This window comes from Lagenorhynchus albirostris, chromosome 2 (assembly GCF_949774975.1).
Source record: "Lagenorhynchus albirostris chromosome 2, mLagAlb1.1, whole genome shotgun sequence".
NCBI lineage: Eukaryota > Metazoa > Chordata > Mammalia > Artiodactyla > Delphinidae > Lagenorhynchus > Lagenorhynchus albirostris.
Genome location: NC_083096.1, coordinates 165,034,385 through 165,041,031, shown reverse-complemented (window position 1 = coordinate 165,041,031; position 6,647 = coordinate 165,034,385).

Below are 6,647 nucleotides of genomic sequence, written 5' to 3'. Positions count from 1 at the left end.
CGGCAGGCGGACTCTCAACCACTGCGCCACCAGGGAAGCCCTGGAATTGGTACTTTTTTATTAAAAGACTATTTTTTTTTTAGAGCAGTTTTAGGCTTACAGAATATTGAAAAGATAGTACAGAGAGTCCCATATACCCCTCTCTCCCTGGCTTAGTTTCTCCTATTATTAACATCTTGCATTAGTGTGGTACATTTGTTACAATTAATGAACTGATATTGATACATTATTATTAACTAAAGTCCATAGTTTACATCAGGGTTCATTCTTTGTATTGTACAGTTGTATGGGTTTTGACACACGCATAATGTCCTGTACCCACATTGTCAAAAACTAGTTGCACTGCCCTAAAAATCCCGTGCTCCACCTGTTCAGCCTCACCAGCACACACACACACACACACACACACAAACAAAAGGGAAGAAGAAAAAAGGTACTAAGTACTTAGGAATAAACCTAGCAAAGTATGTACAAGATATTTATGAGGAAAACTATAAAATTATGATGAGAAAAATCAAGGGAAATCAGAATAAGTGAAGAGATATTCCATGCTCATAAATAGGAAGACTCAATACTATTAGATGTCATTTCTCCCCAACTTGGTCCATAGCTTCAATGAAATCTCAATCAAAATCCCAGCAAATTATTTTGTGACTATCAACAGGCTGATTCTAACGTTTATATGGAGAGACAAAGACCCAGAATAACCAACACAAATAACAAAGAGAAAGAACAATGTCAGAGGATTGACCCTACCCAACCTCAAGACTTATCATAAAGTTACAATAACCAAGACAGGGTGTCATTAGCAAAGGAATAGACAAATGAGTGGAATGAATTAGAGAATCCAGAAGTAGATCCACACAAATATGGTCAACTGACCTCTGACAGAGGAGCAGAATCAATTCAGTGGAGAAAGGAAAGTCTTTTAAAAACATAGTGCTGGAAGAACTGGACATCTACATGCAAAATATATATATATATATATATATATATATATATATATATATAAACACTGACTTTACACCATTCACAAAAATTAACTCAAAATGGATTACAGGGCTTCCCGGGTGGCGCGGTGGTTGAGAGTCCGCCTGCCGATGCAGGGGACGCGGGTTCATGCCCCGGTCCGGGAAGATCCCACATGCCGCGGAGCGGCTGGGCCCGTGAGCCATGGCCGCTGGGCTTGCGCGTCCGGAGCCTGTGCTCCACAACGGGAGAGGCCACAAGAGTGAGAGGCCCGCGTGCCGCAAAAAAAAAAAAAAAGGATTACAGAACTAAATGTAAAACACAAATCGATAAAACTTCTAGAAGATAACATCGGAGAAAATCTAGGTGACCTTGGGTTCAGCAGTGAGTATTCAGATACAACATAAAAAGCATAACCCATGAAAAAAAAATTGATAAATTGGACTTCATCAAAAACTTCTGCTCTACGAAATCACTGTGAAGAGAATGAAAAAGACAAGCCAAGGACTGAGAGAAAATATAAGAATTCTTACAAGTCAACAATATGAAACAAGCAACCCCATTAAAAAATGGGCAAAAGATCTGAGTAGTCACCTCACCAAAGAGGACATACAGGCGACTAACAAGCACACGAATAACCAGCATTATGTCGCTAGGGAACTACAAATTAAACCAACAGTGAGATACCACTCCACACCTATTAGGATGGCGATACCAAATGCTGACAAGGATGTGAAGCAACAGGAACTCATGCAGTGCTGGGGAGGATGCAAAATGGTAACAGTCTGGCAGTTTCTTACAAAGTTAGTCTTATCATAGGATCCAGCAATTGCTGTACTTAGAATTTACCCGAATGAGTTGAAAATGTATGTCCATGCACAGACCTGTACATGAATGTTTACAGCAGCTTTATGAATAATTGCCAAAAACGAAGCAACCAAGAAGTCCTTCAAAAAGTGAATGGATAAACAAATGGGTACAGCCATACAGTGGAATATTACTCAGTGAAATGAGCAGTCAAGCCACAAAGCCATGGAGGAAACTTAGGTGCATATTGCTTAGTGAAAGAAGCCAATCTGAAAGCCATACCGCATGATTCCAACTATATGACATTCTAGGAAAAGCAAAACTATAGACAGTAAAAAGATCTGTGGTGCTCCATTTTAGTGTGTTTCCACATGTGACTCAGCCCTGCTGACAGGGAGCCTGGGGCTCGGTGAGATAAGCCTGCGTAGTGAATGTGTAGCAAAACAGACATTAGAATTGCAACCCCTGTGTTTGTGGTGGGCAGGTGTGGCCCTGTGGCCCCCAGGGCCTGCTGCGGGTCTCTGTGCTAAGGAGCATGCTGAAATGCATTTGCAGAACTTAAAAGGTGATGAGAGATCAGCTCAGAGGATCCCAGCCCTGGCTATACATCAGAACCACCCAGAATACTCTGAGAACTACAAATAGGGACAATGAGTTCCAAAGAGGGGCAGGAAGAGGGAATGGACTGCCTAAAACCCAAGTTATTAGAAGCAAAACCAGGACTGGATCTCTAATCTCGGATTCCTGGTCCAGTTCTTTAAGAATCACTTTCTTATTTAATGTCATGATATTTTTTGGGTTCCTATTGGCCTAGCACTGGCTTAATGGCAATGCATGCAACAGATGAGTCCCTGCCCTCCTGGTGCCTCCACATTCTCTGGAAGATGTGGGTAGCAAATATGGGGGTTGCACACAGTCCCTGAACGTTAGATTTCACTAGAAATCTTGAGCCTTGCCCCATACATTCTGCCGTGGAGTGCCCCACTGCGTGCCAGGCTCTGTGTCTTGTGGACATGATGGCAGGCGTGAGGCACTCTGTTGTTCAGCCATGTTCTGCCTCCTGCACCCGAGCCACTTCTTGATATAAAATAGGTCCTGGTCCTAGTGATGCCACAGTTTGCACCTATTTTATGATGATTTACAGAATCTCAGGTCTCGTCCTCATCACTCTTTAATGGCCCTAAAGGGGGTCACCAGCAGAGATAGCCCAGGGTTAAGGTGCAGAACCCCAACTCTATCTAATTTATGCTTAGATCTTGGGAAAGTTCCTGAACCTTTCTGGGCTCATTTTTCTCATTGGGAAAATGGGTGCCATGATACCTGCTCTGGTTACTTCACTGCATCGTAAGAAGGCCCCAAATCACAGTGAGAGGATGCGCATCTAAGTGCTTAAGTGGTTAAGGGTCCTATGATGGTGATGAGTGGTTTGAATTGCTGTAACAGCCAACACTGAGTGTTCATATTGGGCCAGGAGCTGTTCAGCTATAGCCTATCAAATAAACTTCACAAGAACTTTGCAATCTTCGTTTCCCATTTTAAGGATGAGGAAATTGATGCCCTGACAGGTTCGGTTACTCTCCTAAGGTCTGACAACCACTGACAAAGCTAAGGGTCAATACTGGGCTTGCCGGCTGGAGTTCATATGCTTAACCACCATGCTTTACTGCCCACCTGGGTGCAGAACACTTAGATTCTGGTCCTAGCTGTGCTTTCTAATTTGTTGGGTAAGTTTGCCCATCTATAAAATGGAATGGAGAAGAAAGTCGTTTTGTAAAACTCTGATGTCTAAAGGGTCAGAGGGTCTGTTCTCAAATGGTTTCTTGCATTGTATCAGCCCCAGTGGTCCCCTCCCCACCACAGAAAGGTTTGGAGCCATCCAGGAAGACAGTTTAGGGCTTAATGGGGGGAATCCAATGGAGCAGAAGCAGAAAGCCTGCAGAAGAGGACACACACACATGCACACTGCATCACACCCAGCAGCTCCTCCAACCTGCGCTGTGATCGCCCCAGGCTCAGCCCTGCTTCCCTGGATTACTGATTGAGGTGATTCTTCACCAGAGCCATTAAGGCGACCAATCTATGGTCATCAAATAGCTCTGGTCCCATTCCCTGAGGACTTCCTATCTACCGGGTGCCATTCTGACTACAAGGTCCAATGGATCCAGTCAGTCCCCTTCTCAAGGAGTTTGCTGTCTCCTGGGGAAGACAGACATGTAAACAGCTAATGCTAATGCAAGTACACATGAATATGCAATAGGCAGAAACAGGCTCCGTGCTCTGGGAGCAAAGAGGGAGGGTTTGCTGGAAACCCTGAAAGTGGTGTAGAGAGAAGGGGAAGGGTGAGAGTAGGGGAAGGAACTCTACTGAAGGAACAGTGTGAGCAAAGACATGAGGTATGAAGGGCAGGGCTCTTTCTCTGAAGGGCAAACAGGGCAGTGAGGTTAAATCCAAGCAAGTCCCAAGGGAGACAGAGAGAGAGAGATGAGGATGGAAAAGAAGGTTGGGGGTTGGGGCCAGACCATGGGGGCCTTGAATGCCAGGATGAGGAGTGAGATGGCCTGTGGAAGGAAGTGTGTGAGCCCTGGGGACTTTTACATGGGGCCAATTGAGGGGGTGTCCTGACTCATACCAAGAGAGGACGTGCCCTGAGTTCACCCTTCAAACAAGCAGCATCTTACCCTTGAAGCTTTCCCAGCTTGACTGCTTCCAGCTCTGCCATCCTTCCCTCCCCCAGCCAGTCCTATAAGTGGATCCAGATGGTCATTCCTATTTTAGGTCGGGGTGTGTGTTGGGGGAGGGGTGGCTATGAGCTCTATCAATCGTTTCCTGAGCTCTGTTAGAGGAGCTTCTTCCAGGACCCTGCTGTGATCCTCTGAGCCTGGAAGGGACTGTTAGTCTTTGATGGAGATTTCCCATCTGTCTGTGGGTGACAGGGGTGGCAGCAGCACAGGAGGCAAGGGCACAGGCCAGGGAAGCTTTAACATTGGGTAAGAGAACCTAGGTGACGTGTACATGTGGGAGGGGGTCCTGTGAACGGGCTGCGAAGGGGAACAAGCCTGGGAGAGAGGCTCCAGAGGAGTCAGAGAAAGAGCTGGTTTCTCCCTCCAGGTACCTGGCCCTCCTCATGCCCCTGCTTCTGCAGCTGCCTAGGCCAAGGAGCTAGGGCTCTCTGGTCAGACCCTACTGAGCACTGTGCCTACCAACATCCATAGGTCCCTTAAAAATCTTGGGGCACTGCAAGGTAGCAGCTGACAAGCTAGGTTCCTGCTCTCAGACTGTCTATAGCTAGCATATGATACATACCAAGCTTATAACTATTTGCCATTCATTCAGTTTAGCAAATATTAAGCAAATGCTCTGTGCTAGACACTACTAGGCATTGGGTTTACAAAAGTGAACAAGACAAATACAGTGTCTGCCCTCAAGGAGTTTCCAGCCTAGTAGGGGAGTCCAACAATACACAGCCACAAATGTGCTACAAAGGAAAAGAACAAGGTATTCCAGGGGAGATTCACAGGAGCTTTCCAATTTAGATAGGGAAGCCAAGGAAGAGCTCTCTGAGAAAGTGACATTTAATCTGCTACTTGAAGGATGAATGAACGTTACCCAGTTTTGGAGGGAGAAAGGGCATTTCAGGCAGAAGGGAACAGTGTGTGCCACGTCCATGGGGTATACAAGAACACGGCACATGAGAGGAACTGAAAAGAGGCTGTAGGACAGTGAACAAGTTAATAAAAAAAAAAGGGCATGATGCAGGGCCTTGTAAGCATGGTATATTTGTGTTTTATCCAAAGTACAATGGGAAAACACTGAAGGTTGTCAGATTAAATGTGGTACTTGTGTTAGTACAACCAAATTTGTGGCAGGCCCTAAGAAAGACTGACTTTGGTTGTGTATTCATCCCTACAAACAATAAATGTTTAAAGGGCACCCACCAGCCCTTTGCTAGAATTATGGGTTGACAGTGATGGCAGAGGAATGTCTAAGGTATAGACCTTCCTCAGAGACCCTCCAGAAGAGATGGGACAGCTCTAGTGATTGAATCAAGATGTGATTTATTCATTCAACAAACAGGCACTGCACACTTAATCTATTCCATACATGTGCCAGATGCTGGTTGTTGCCCATCAAGGATCACACACATGGGCCACAGGAGAGGCATAAACATACTCAAAGAATTTTGAGTGGGTTAGAATCATTTTCAGCTGTGATATCTGTGAGGCCTTTATAAAACACCCAGTCGTTCTGTAAATCAGTAAACATCTAGTGGGCATCTGCTCTGCACTAGGAACAGTGCTAGCTACTGAAATTAAGGAACTTAGAGTTCCATAACAGAGATAGACATACCCCTCCAAAATGCATTAAAATATTAGGTTCTAAAAACAGGAGAGCAGGCTTTCTATAGATCAGTGTTGAGGGAGGGTAATTCAATGGAAGAAAAACCTTCCCCAAAAGGCATATCTCCCACCTTCCTCAGCGGATTTATCCATACCTCCCACTAGCATGATTTTTAGCTGCTGCCTTCCTTCTTTGTCCCCCCATTTTCCCTTCCCACACCAGCAGATTCCATTTTCTTTGGCTATCTTGGCATCCGTAAAAAAGCCCAAAGAATCCAAGATTTGAGCCTGGCTTCTTTATAGTGTGTGATCTCAGACAATTACTTTAACTTCCCTGAGCCTCAGTTTTCCCATTTGTACAATGAAGGGATCGGATCACATCTAAGGTTTGTGATTTACTCCAGCCAAGGTGATATTCACACTCCTGCACACTGCTCTGCAAGGCCTTTCTTTCTTTGCACGGCTGCACGCATCCCTCCAGCCCCATCCCCGAGCCACCTGGCAAACATCAAGGCTCAGCTCAAATATCTTCAG